The 13,474-nt window shown below is 43.6% G+C and overlaps 1 protein-coding gene across 1 annotated transcript in view; it reads left to right on the top strand.

Moving 5' to 3' along the window:
- The window catches only part of NOC2L (NOC2 like nucleolar associated transcriptional repressor), a 274,391-nt gene that overhangs the window by 55,240 nt on the left and 205,677 nt on the right, over positions 1-13,474 (top strand). The gene's annotated exons all lie outside the window — the stretch shown is intronic.

Genomic DNA, 13,474 nt, shown 5'->3' with positions numbered 1-13,474 from the left:
TTCATTCCATTGATATAAAGTTGTTATCTTGGAAAGTTCTATTTTTAATGGCTATTTCCTCGGCTCGAAGAGTCTCTGAATTATCAGCCTTACATTGTGATTCTCCTTATTTGATTTTTCATTCGGATAAGGTAGTCCTGCGTACTAAACCTGGGTTCTTACCTAAGGTAGTTACTAACAGGAATATCAATCAAGAGATTGTTGTTCCTTCTTTATGCCCAAATCCTTCTTCAAAGAAGGAACGTCTACTGCACAACCTGGATGTAGTCCGTGCTCTAAAATTTTACTTACAGGCAACTAAGGAATTTCGACAAACGTCTTCTCTGTTTGTCATTTACTCTGGGCAGAGGAGAGGTCAAAAAGCTTCCGCTACCTCTCTTTCTTTTTGGCTTCGTAGCATAATTCGTTTAGCTTATGAGACTGCTGGACAGCAGCCTCCTGAAAGAATTACAGCTCATTCTACTAGAGCTGTGGCTTCCACTTGGGCCTTCAAGAATGAGGCCTCTGTTGAACAGATTTGCAAGGCTGCAACTTGGTCTTCGCTTCATACTTTTTCCAAATTTTACAAATTTGACACTTTTGCTTCATCGGAGGCTATTTTTGGGAGAAAGGTTCTTCAGGCAGTGGTTCCTTCTGTATAAAGAGCCTGCCTATCCCTCCCGTCATCCGTGTACTTTTGCTTTGGTATTGGTATCCCAGAAGTAATGATGACCCGTGGACTGATCAAACTTAACAGAAGAAAACATAATTTATGCTTACCTGATAAATTCCTTTCTTCTGTAGTGTGATCAGTCCACGGCCCGCCCCTGTTTTTAAGGCAGGTAAATATTTTTTAATTTATACTCCAGTCACCACTTCACCCTTGGCTTTTCCTTTCTCGTTGGTCCTTGGTCGAATGACTGGGAGTGACGTAGAGGGGAGGAGCTATATGCAGCTCTGCTGGGTGAATCCTCTTGCACTTCCTGTTGGGGAGGAGTAATATCCCAGAAGTAATGATGACCCGTGGACTGATCACACTACAGAAGAAAGGAATTTATCAGGTAAGCATAAATTATGTTTTTTTAGTTTCAATCAAAAGTTTGTTATTTTTAAATGGTACCGGAGTGTACTGTTTCATCTCAGGCAGCATTAGAAGAAGAATCTGCCTGTGATTTCTATGATCTTAGCAGAAGTAACTAAGATCCACTGCTGTTCTCACATATTCTGAGGAGTGAGGTAACTTCAGAGAGGGAATGGCGTGCAGTTTTTCCTGCAATAAGGTATGTGCAGTTAACATATTTCTAGGGATGGAATTTGCTAGAAAAATGCTGCTGATACCGGATTAATGTAAGTTAAGCCTTAAATGCAGTGATAGCGACTGGTATCAGGCTTATTAACAGAGATACATACTCTTATAAAAGTGCAATATAAAACGTTTGCTGGCATGTTTAATCGTTTTTATATATGCTTGGTGATAAAACTTATTGGGGCCTAGTTTTTTTTCCACATGGCTGGCTTGATTTTTGCCTAGAAACAGTTTCCTGAGGCTTTCCACTGTTGTAATATGAGTGGGAAGGGCCTATTTTAGTGCTTTTCTGTGCAGATAAAAATACTGACAGAGACATTCAGCTTCCCTCTGCATGATACAGGACATCTCTGAAGGGCTCAAAAGGCTTCAAAGTCGTGTTTGAGGAGGGTAACAACCACAGTAGACTGTGGCAGTTGTTGTGACTGTGTTTAAAAAACGTTTTTGTCATTTATTATTCCGTTTTTGTTATTAAGGGGTTAATCATCCATTTGCAAGTGGGTGCAATGCTCTGCTGACTTGTTACATACACTGTAAAAATTTTGTTAGTGTAACTGCCTTTTTTCACTGTTATTTCAAATTTTGTCAAAATTTGTTTCTCTTAAAGGCACAGTAACGTTTTTTATATTGCTTGTTAACTTGCTTTAAAGTGTTTTCCAAGCTTGCTAATCTCATTGCTAGTCTGTACAAACATGTCTGAAACAGAGGATACTTGTTCATTATGTTTAAAAGCCATGGTGGAGCCCCATAGGAGAATGTGTACTAAATGTATTGATTTCACCTTAAACAGTAAAGATCAGTCTTTATTTATAAAAGAATTGTCACCAGAGGGGTCTGTCGAGGGGGAAGTTATGCCGACTAACTCTCCCCACGTGTCGGACCCTTCGCCTCCCGCTCAAGGGACGCACGCTAATATGGCGCCAAGTACATCAGGGACGCCCATAGCGATTACCTTGCAGGACATGGCTGCAATCATGAATAATACCCTGTCAGAGGTATTATCCAGATTGCCTGAATTGAGAGGCAAGCGCGATAGCTCTGGGGTTAGACGAGATACCGAGCGCGTAGATGCTGTAAGAGCCATGTCTGATACTGCGTCACAATATGCAGAACCTGAGGACGGAGAGCTTCAGTCTGTGGGTGACGTCTCTGAATCGGGGAGACCTGATTCAGAGATTTTCTACTTTTAAATTTAAGCTTGAGAACCTCCGTGTATTGCTTGGGGAGGTATTAGCTGCTCTGAATGACTGTGACACAATTGCAGTGCCAGAGAAATTGTGTAGGCTGGATAAATACTATGCAGTGCCGGTGAGTACTGATATTTTTCCAATACCTAAAAGGCTTACAGAAATTATTAGTAAGGAGTGGGATAGGCCCGGTGTGCCCTTTTCCCCACCTCCTATATTTAGAAAAATGTTTCCAATAGATGCCACTACACGGGACTTATGGCAGACTGTCCCTAAGGTGGAGGGAGCAGTTTCTACTTTAGCAAAGCGTACCACTATCCCGGTTGAGGACAGTTGTGCTTTTTCAGATCCAATGGATAAAAAATTAGAGGGTTACCTTAAGAAAATGTTTATTCAACAAGGTTTTATTTTACAGCCCCTTGCATGCATTGCGCCTGTCACTGCTGCGGCGGCATTCTGGTTTGAGGCCCTGGAAGAGGCCATCCATACAGCTCCATTGACTGAAATTGTTGACAAGCTTAGAACTCTTAAGCTAGCTAACTCATTTGACTAAACTAACGGCTTAGAATTCCGGATTCGCCATCCAGGCGCGTAGGGCGCTATGGCTCAAATCCTGGTCAGCTGATGTGACTTCAAAGTCTAAATTACTCAACATTCCTTTCAAGGGGCAGACCTTATTAGGGCCTGGTTTGAAAGTTTTGAAAAATTATTGCTGACATTACTCCTCAGGACAGGGCCAAATCAAAGGCCAAACAGTCTAATTTTCGTGCCTTTCGAAATTTCAAGGCAGGTGCAGCATCAACTTCCTCTGCTTCAAAGCAAGAGGGAACTTTTGCTCAATCCAAGCAGGCCTGGAAACCTAACCAGTCCTGGAACAAGGGCAAGCAGGCCAGAAAGCCTGCTGCTGCCTCTAAGACAGCATGAAGGAGCGGCCCCCTATCCGACAACGGATCTAGTAGGGGGCAGACTCTCTCTTTTCGCCCAGGCGTGGGCAAGAGATGTTCAGGATCCCTGGGAGTTGGAGATCATATCTCAGGGATATCTTCTGGACTTCAAAGCTTCTCCTCCACAAGGGAGATTTCACCTTTCAAGATTATCTGCAAACCAGATAAAGAAAGAGGCATTCCTAAGCTGCGTACAAGATCTCCTTGTAATGGGAGTGATCCATCCAGTTCCGCGGACGGAACAAGGACAGGGGTTTTATTCAAATCTGTTTGTGGTTCCCAAAAAAGAGGGAACCTTCAGACCAATTTTGGATCTAAAGATCCTAAACAAATTCCTCAGAGTTCCGTCATTCAAGATGGAAACTATTCGAACCATTTTACCCATGATCCAAGAGGGTCAGTACATGACCACAGTGGATTTAAAGGATGCCTACCTTCACATTCCGATTCACAAGAATCATCATCAGTTCCTGAGGTTTGCCTTTCTAGACAGGCATTACCAATTTGTAGCTCTTCCATTTGGGTTGGCTACAGCCCCAAGAATTTTTACAAAGGTTCTGGGCTCACTTCTGGCGGTCCTAAGACCGCGAGGCATAGCGGTGGCTCCTTACCTGGACGACATCCTGATACAGGCGTCAAGCTTTCAAATTGCCAAATCTCATACAGAGATAGTTCTGGCATTCCTGAGGTCGCATGGGTGGAAAGTGAACGAAGAAAAGAGTTCTTTATCTCCTCTCACAAGGGTTTCCTTCCTAGGGTCTCTAATAGATTATGTAGAAATGAAAATTTACCTGACGGAGTCCAGGTTATCAAAACTTCTAAATGCTTGCCGTGTTCTTCACTCCATTCCGCGCCCCACGGTGGCTCAGTGCATGGAAGTAATTGGCTTAATGGTAGCGGCGATGGACATAGTGCCATTTGCGGGCCTGCATCTCAGACCGCTGCAATTATGCATGCTCAGTCAGTGGAATGGGGATTACACAGATTTGTCCCCTCTACTAAATCTGGATCAGGAAACCAGAGATTCTCTTCTCTGGTGGTTATCTCGGGCCCATCTGTCCAAGGGTATGACCTTTCGCAGACCAGATTGGACAATTGTAACAACAGATGCCAGCCTTCTAGGTTGGGGTGCAGTCTGGAACTCCCTGAAGGCTCAGGGATCGTGGACTCAGGAGGAGAAACTCCTCCCAATAAATATTCTGGAGTTAAGAGCAATTTCTCCAACATAGGTTGTGTCCGGTCCACGGCGTCATCCTTACTTGTGGGATATTCTCTTCCCCAACAGGAAATGGCAAAGAGCCCAGCAAAGCTGGTCACATGATCCCTCCTAGGCTCCGCCTACCCCAGTCATTCTCTTTGCCGTTGTACAGGCAACATCTCCACGGAGATGGCTTAGAGTTTTTTTAGTGTTTAACTGTAGTTTTTATTATTCAATCAAGAGTTTGTTATTTTGAAATAGTGCTGGTATGTACTATTTACTCAGAAACAGAAAAGAGATGAAGATTTCTGTTTGTATGAGGAAAATGATTTTAGCAACCGTCACTAAAATCCATGGCTGTTCCACACAGGACTGTGAGAGCAATTAACTTCAGTTGGGGGAACAGTGAGCAGTCTCTTGCTGCTTGAGGTATGACACATTCTAACAAGACGATGTAATGCTGGAAGCTGTCATTTTCCCTATGGGATCCGGAAGCCCATGTTTATTCCGATCGTAAATAAGGGCTTCACAAGGGCTTATTAAGACTGTAGACTTTTTCTGGGCTAAATCGATTCATTATTAACACATATTTAGCCTTGAGGAATCATTTTATTTGGGTATTTTGATATAATAATATCGGCAGGCACTGTTTTAGACACCTTATTCTTTAGGGGCTTTCCCAAAGCATAGGCAGAGCCTCATTTTCGCGCCGGTGTTGCGCACTTGTTTTTGAGAGGCATGGCATGCAGTCGCATGTGAGAGGAGCTCTGATACTTAGAAAAGACTTTCTGAAGGCGTCATTTGGTATCGTATTCCCCTTTGGGCTTGGTTGGGTCTCAGCAAAGCAGATACCAGGGACTGTAAAGGGGTTAAAGTTCAAAACGGCTCCGGTTCCGTTATTTTAAGGGTTAAAGCTTCCAAATTTGGTGTGCAATACTTTTAAGGCTTTAAGACACTGTGGTGAAAATTTGGTGAATTTTGAACAATTCCTTCATGTTTTTTCGCAATTGCAGTAATAAAGTGTGTTCAGTTTAAAATTAAAAGTGACAGTAACGGTTTTATTTTAAAACGTTTTTTGTACTTTGTTATCAAGTTTATGCCTGTTTAACATGTCTGAACTACCAGATAGACTGTGTTCTGAATGTGGGGAAGCCAGATTCCTATTCATTTAAATAAATGTGATTTATGTGACAATGACAATGATGCCCAAGATGATTCCTCAAGTGAGGGGAGTAAGCATGGTACTGCATCATTCCCTCCTTCGTCTACACGAGTCTTGCCCACTCAGGAGGCCCCTAGTACATCTAGCGCGCCAATACTCCTTACTATGCAACAATTAACGGCTGTAATGGATAATTCTGTCAAAAACATTTTAGCCAAAATGAACACTTATCAGCGTAAGCGCGACTGCTCTGTTTTAGATACTGAAGAGCATGACGACGCTGATAATAATGTTTCTGAAGGGCCCCTAACCCAGTCTGATGGGGCCAGGGAGGTTTTGTCTGAGGGAGAAATTACTGATTCAGGGAACATTTCTCAACAAGCTGAACCTGATGTGATTACATTTAAATTTAAGTTGGAACATCTCCGCATTCTGCTTAAGGAGGTATTATCCACTCTGGATGATTGTGACAAGTTGGTCATCCCAGAGAAACTATGTAAAATGGACAAGTTCCTAGAGGTGCCGGGGCTCCCAGAAGCTTTTCCTATACCCAAGCGGGTGGCGGACATTGTTAATAAAGAATGGGACAGGCCCCGGTATTCCTTTCGTCCCTCCCCCATATTTAAAAAATTGTTTCCTATGGTCGACCCCAGAAAGGACTTATGGCAGACAGTCCCCAAGGTCGAGGGAGCGGTTTCCACTTTAAACAAACGCACCACTATACCCCATAGAGGATAGTTGTGCTTTCAAAGATCCTATGGATAAAAATTAGAAGGTTTGCTTAAAAAGATGTTTGTTCAGCAGGGTTACCTTCTACAACCAATTTCATGCGTTGTCCCTGTCGCTACAGCCGCATGTTTCTGGTTCGATGAGCTGATAAAGGCGGTCGATAGTGATTCTCCTCCTATATGAGGAGATTATGGACAGAATCAATGCTCTCAAATTGGCTAATTCTTTTACCCTAGACGCCACTTTGCAATTGGCTAGGTTAGCGGCTAAGAATTCTGGGTTTGCTATTGTGGCGCGCAGAGCGCTTTGGTTGAAATCTTGGTCGGCTGATGCGTCTTCCAAGAACAAGCTACTTAACATTCCTTTCAAGGGGAAAACGCTGTTTGGCCCTGACTTGAAAGAGATTATCTCTGATATCACTGGGGGTAAGGGCCACGGCCTTCCTCAGGATCGGCCTTTCAAGGCAAAAAATAAACCTAATTTTCGTCCCTTTCGTAGAAACGGACCAGCCCAAAGTGCTACGTCCTCTAAGCAAGAGGGTAATACTTCTCAAGCCAAGCCCAGCTTGGAGACCAATGCAAGGCTGGAACAAGGGAAAGCAGGCCAAGAAACCTGCCACTGCTACCAAGACAGCATGAAATGTTGGCCCCGATCCGGGACCGGATCTGGTGGGGGGCAGACTCTCTCTCTTCGCTCAGGCTTGGGCAAGAGATGTTCTGGATCCTTGGGCGCTAGAAATAGTCTCCCAAGGTTATCTTCTGGAATTCAAGGGGCTTCCCCCAAGGGGGAGGTTCCACAGGTCTCAGTTGTCTTCAGACCACATAAAAAGACAGGCATTCTTACATTGTGTAGAAGACCTGTTAAAAATGGGAGTGATTCATCCTGTTCCATTAAGAGAACAAGGGATGGGGTTCTACTCCAATCTGTTCATAGTTCCCAAAAAAGAGGGAACGTTCAGACCAATCTTAGATCTCAAGATCTTAAACAAGTTTCTCAAGGTTCCATCGTTCAAGATGGAAACCATTCGAACTATTCTTCCTTCCATCCAGGAAGGTCAATTCATGACCACGGTGGATTTAAAGGATGCGTATCTACATATTCCTATCCACAAGGAACATCATCGGTTCCTAAGGTTCGCATTCCTGGACAAGCATTACCAGTTTGTGGCGCTTCCTTTCGGATTAGCCACTGCTCCAAGGATTTTCACAAAGGTACTAGGGTCCCTTCTAGCTGTGCTAAGACCAAGGGGCATTGCTGTAGTACCTTACTTGGACGACATTCTGATTCAAGCCGTCGTCCCTTCCTCAAGCAAAGGCTCACACGGACATAGTCCTGGCCTTTCTCAGATCTCACGGATGGAAAGTGAACGTGGAAAAGAGTTCTCTATCTCCGTCAACAAGGGTTCCCTTCTTGGGAACAATAATAGACTCCTTAGAAATGAGGATATTTCTGACAGAGGCCAGAAAAACAAAGCTTCTAGACTCTTGTCGGATACTTCATTCCGTTCCTCTTCCTTCCATAGCTCAGTGCATGGAAGTGATCGGGTTGATGGTAGCGGCAATGGACATAGTTCCTTTTGCGCGCATTCATCTAAGACCATTACAACTGTGCATGCTCAGTCAGTGGAATGGGGATTATACAGACTTGTCTCCGAAGATACAAGTAAATCAGAGGACCAGAGACTCACTCCGTTGGTGGCTGTCCCTGGACAACCTGTCACAAGGGATGACATTCCGCAGACCAGAGTGGGTCATTGTCACGACCGACGCCAGTCTGATGGGCTGGGGCGCGGTCTGGGGATCCCTGAAAGCTCAGGGTCTTTGGTCTCGGGAAGAATCTCTTCTACCGATAAATATTCTGGAACTGAGAGCGATATTCAATGCTCTCAAGGCTTGGCCTCAGCTAGCGAGGGCCAAGTTCATACGGTTTTCAATCAGACAACATGACAACTGTTGCGTACATCAACCATCAGGGGGGAACAAGGAGTTCCCTAGCGATGGAAGAAGTGACCAAAATCATTCTATGGGCGGAGTCTCACTCCTGCCACCTGTCCGCTATCCACATCCCAGGAGTGGAAAAATTAGGAAGCGGATTTTCTGAGTCGTCAGACATTGCATCCGGGGGAGTGGGAACTCCATCCGGAAATCTTTGCCCAAGTCACTCAGCTGTGGGGCATTCCAGACATGGATCTGATGGCCTCTCGTCAGAACTTCAAAGTTCCTTGCTACGGGTCCAGATCCAGGGATCCCAAGGCGGCTCTAGTGGATGCACTAGTAGCACCTTGGACCTTCAAACTAGCTTATGTGTTCCCGCCGTTTCCTCTCATCCCCAGGCTGGTAGCCAGGATCAATCAGGAGAGGGCGTCGGTGATCTTGATAGCTCCTGCGTGGCCACGCAGGACTTGGTATGCAGATCTGGTGAATATGTCATCGGCTAAACCTTGGAAGCTACCTTTGAGACGAGACCTTCTCGTTCAGGGTCCGTTCGAACATCCGAACCTGGTTTCACTCCAGCTGACTGCTTGGAGATTGAACGCTTGATCTTATCGAAGCGAGGGTTCTCAGATTCTGTTATTGATACTCTTGTTCAGGCCAGAAAGCCTGTAACTAGAAAGATTTACCACAAAATTTGGAAAAAATATATCTGTTGGTGTGAATCTAAAGGATTCCCTTGGGACAAGGTTAAGATTCCTAAGATTCTATCCTTCCTTCAAGAAGGATTGGAAAAAGGATTATCTGCAAGTTCCCTGAAGGGACAGATTTCTGCCTTGTCTGTGTTACTTCACAAAAAGCTGGCAGCTGTGCCAGATGTTCAAGCCTTTGTTCAGGCTCTGGTTAGAATTAAGCCTGTTTACAAACCTTTGACTCCTCCTTGGAGTCTCAATTTAGTTCTTTCAGTTCTTCAGGGGGTTCCGTTTGAAACCCTTACATTCCGTTGATATTAAGTTATTATCTTGGAAAGTTTTGTTTTTAGTTGCAATTTCTTCTGCTAGAAGAGTTTCAGAATTATCTGCTCTGCAGTGTTCTCCTCCTTATCTGGTGTTCCATGCAGATAAGGTGGTTTTACGTACTAAACCTGGGTTTCTTCCAAAAGTTGTTTCTAACAAAAACATTAACCAGGAGATTATCGTACCTTCTCTGTGTCCGAAACCAGTTTCAAAGAAGGAACGTTTGTTGCACAATTTGGATGTTGTTCGCGCTCTAAAATTCTATTTAGATGCTACAAAGGATTTTAGACAAACATCTTCCTTGTTTGTTGTTTATTCCGGTAAAAGGAGAGGTCAAAAAGCAACTTCTACCTCTCTCCTCTTTTTGGATTAAAAGCATCATCAGATTGGCTTACGAGACTGCCGGACGGCAGCCTCCCGAAAGAATCACAGCTCATTCCACTAGGGCTGTGGCTTCCACATGGGCCTTCAAGAACGAGGCTTCTGTTGATCAGATATGTAGGGCAGCGACTTGGTCTTCACTGCACACTTTTACCAAATTTTACAAGTTTGATACTTTTGCTTCTTCTGAGGCTATTTTTGGGAGAAAGGTTTTGCAAACCGTGGTGCCTTCCATTTAGGTGACCTGATTTGCTCCCTCCCTTCATCCGTGTCCTAAAGCTTTGGTATTGGTTCCCACAAGTAAGGATGACGCCGTGGACCGGACACACCTATGTTGGAGAAAACAGAATTTATGTTTACCTGATAAATTACTTTCTCCAACGGTGTGTCCGGTCCACGGCCCCGCCCTGGTTTTTTTAATCAGGTCTGATAATTTATTTTCTTTAACTACAGTCACCACGGTACCATATGGTTTCTCCTATGCAAATATTCCTCCTTAACGTCGGTCGAATGACTGGGGTAGGCGGAGCCTAGGAGGGATCATGTGACCAGCTTTGCTGGGCTCTTTGCCATTTCCTGTTGGGGAAGAGAATATCCCACAAGTAAGGATGACGCCGTGGACCGATACACGTTGGAGAAAGTAATTTATCAGGTAAACATAAATTCTGTTATTCAATGCTCTTCTGGCTTGGCCTCAGCTAGCAACACTGAGGTTCATCAGATTTCAGGTCGGACACATCACGACTGTGGCTTACATCACCATCAAGGGGGAACCAGGAGTTCCCTAGCGTGTTAGAAGTCTACCAAGATAATTCGCTGGGCAGAGACTCACTCTTGCCACCTGTCAGCGATCCATATCCCAGGTGTGTAGAGAACTGGGAGGCGGATTTTCCTAAGCTGTCAGACTTTTCATCCGGGGGAATGGGAACTCCATCCGGAGGTGTTTGCTCAATCGGTTTCTCCGTTGGGGCAAACCAGAATTGGATCTCATGGCGTCTCGCCAGAACGCCAAGCTTCCTTGTTACGGATCCAGGTCCAGGGACCCAGAAGCGGCACTGATAGATGCTCTAGCAGCGCCTTGGTTCTTCAACCTGGCTTATGTGTTTCCACCGTTTCCTCTGCTCCCTCGTCTGATTGCCAAAATCAAACAGGAAAGAGCATCGGTGATATTGATAGCGCCTGCGTGGCCACGCAGGACCTGGTATGCAGACCTAGTGGACATGTCATCCTTTCCACCATGGACTCTGCCTCTGAGACAAGACCTTCTAATACAAGGTCCTTTCAATCATCCAAATCTACTTTCTCTCAGACTGACTGCATGGAGATTGAACGCTTGATCCTATCAAAGCGTGGCTTCTCCGAGTCAGTAATTGATACCTTAATACAGGCACGAAAGCCTGTCACCAGTAAAATTTACCACAAGATATGGCGTAAATATCTTCATTGGTGTGAATCCAAGAATTACTCATGGAGTAGGGATAGGATTCCTAGGATATTGTCCTTCCTCCAAGAGGGTTTGGACAAAGGATTATCAGCTAGTTCTTTAAAGGGACAGATTTCTGCTCTGTCTATTCTTTTACACAAGCGTCTGGCAGAAGTTCCAGACGTTCAGGCATTTTGCCAGGCTTTAGTTAGAATTAAGCCTGTGTTTAAACCTGTTGCTCCTTAAAGTTCTTCAAGGGGTTCCGTTTGAACCCCTTCATTCTATTGATATCAAACTTCGTTCATGGAAAGTTCTTTTTCTGATGGCTATTTCCTCGGCTCGAAGAGTCTCGGAGTTATCTGCCTTACATTGTGATTCTCCTTATCTGAGCTTTCATTCAGATAAAGTTGTTCTGCGTACAAAACCTGGGTTTTTACCTAAGGTGGTTTCTAACAAGAATATCAATCAAGAGATTGTTGTTCCATTATTATGTCCTAATCCTTCTTCAAAGAAGGAACGTCTTTTGCATAATCTAGACGTAGTCCGTGCCTTGAAGTTTTACTTACAGGCTACTAAAGATTTTCGCCAAACATCTATCCTGTTTGTTGTTTACTCTGGACAGAGGAGAGGTCAGAAGGCCTCGGCAACCTCTCTTTGTTTTTGGCTTCGGAGTATAATCCGTTTAGCCTATGAGACTGCTGGACAGCAGCCTCCTGAAAGGATTACAGCTCATTCTACTAGAGCTGTGGCTTCCACCTGGGCCTTTAAAAATGAGGCCTCTGTTGAACAGATTTGCAAGGCTGCAACTTGCTTCATACTTTTTCCAAATTTTACAAATTTGATACTTTTGCTTCTTCGGAGGCTGTTTTTGGGAGAAAGGTTCTACAGGCAGTGGTTCCTTCCGTTTAAGTTCCTGCCTTGTCCCTCCCATCATCCGTGTACTTTAGCTTTGGTATTGGTATCCCACAAGTAATGGATGATCCGTGGACTGGATACACTTAACAAGAGAAAACATAATTTATGCTTACCTGATAAATTTATTTCTCTTGTAGTGTATCCAATCCACGGCCCGCCCTGTCCTTTTCAGGCAGGTCTAAATTTTAATTAAACTACAGTCACCACTGCACCCTATGGTTTCTCCTTTCTCGGCTTGTTTCGGTCGAATGACTGGATATGGCAGTGAGGGGAGGAGCTATAAAGCAGCTCTGCTGTGGGTGATCCTCTTGCAACTTCCTGTTGGGAAGGAGAATATCCCACAAGTAATGGATGATCCGTGGACTGGATACACTACAAGAGAAATAAATTTATCAGGTAAGCATAAATTATGTTTTTTTTCCAGTCATGTACCTGCTATTGAAAAGCATTGAGAAGCAGCGCATTGATGAAAATAGCCAGTAGGTGGAGCTGTCCGCTTGTGTTGCAGCAAAGCCAAGCAAGCTGAAATTAATCAGTTTAACCAGACCTGAGCTATAGAGCAGATTTCAAAGGAACTAGATCTTCCTGTATATAAATCAGTCCAGATTGGAATGCATAGAAATAACTGTTTGCAGAAAAATGCAAGTGAAGTCTGTGTTGTGTGATTATGTTATTAGGTTTATAATGCTGTTTAACAAATGTTATTGTTCATTTAAGTTAGTTTAATTATATATTTTGTGTTGTGTGATTATTTTATTAGGTTTATAATGCTGTTTAGCATTTAAAGTCTTAATTTCAAAGCTTTAAAAATAATGTATTAGGTGTTACTTGTAACAATTTTGAGAGGGGCCTGGAACCTAACTCCCTCACTTCCCATTGACTTACATTATAAAATGGGTTTCAATTTACAACGGTTTCGATTTACAACCATTCCTTCTGGAACCTAACCCCGGCGTAAACTGAGGACTACCTGTATAAATATATATATAAAATAAATATCAGTGTTCAAAGTTGCATATCTTTAACTTTGAAATGTAAAATTTGATTTCTAGTTTCTCTCTCTCTCTCTCTCTCTCTCTCTCTCTCTCTCTCTCTCTCACTCACTCACTCACTCACTCACTCACTCACTCACACTCTATATATATATATATATATATATATATATATATATATATATATATATATATATATATATATATATAATCACACGACAAAGGATCTGCATTATCTGGACTTGCATCAAGTGAATAATTTATTCAATATGTGACGCGTTTCAGGGATCAAATATTCCCCTTCATCAGAA

The sequence above is a fragment of the Bombina bombina genome, chromosome 8, assembly GCF_027579735.1.
Source record: "Bombina bombina isolate aBomBom1 chromosome 8, aBomBom1.pri, whole genome shotgun sequence".
Classification (NCBI taxonomy): domain Eukaryota; kingdom Metazoa; phylum Chordata; class Amphibia; order Anura; family Bombinatoridae; genus Bombina; species Bombina bombina.
This window is presented reverse-complemented; position numbering and strand designations above follow the sequence as displayed.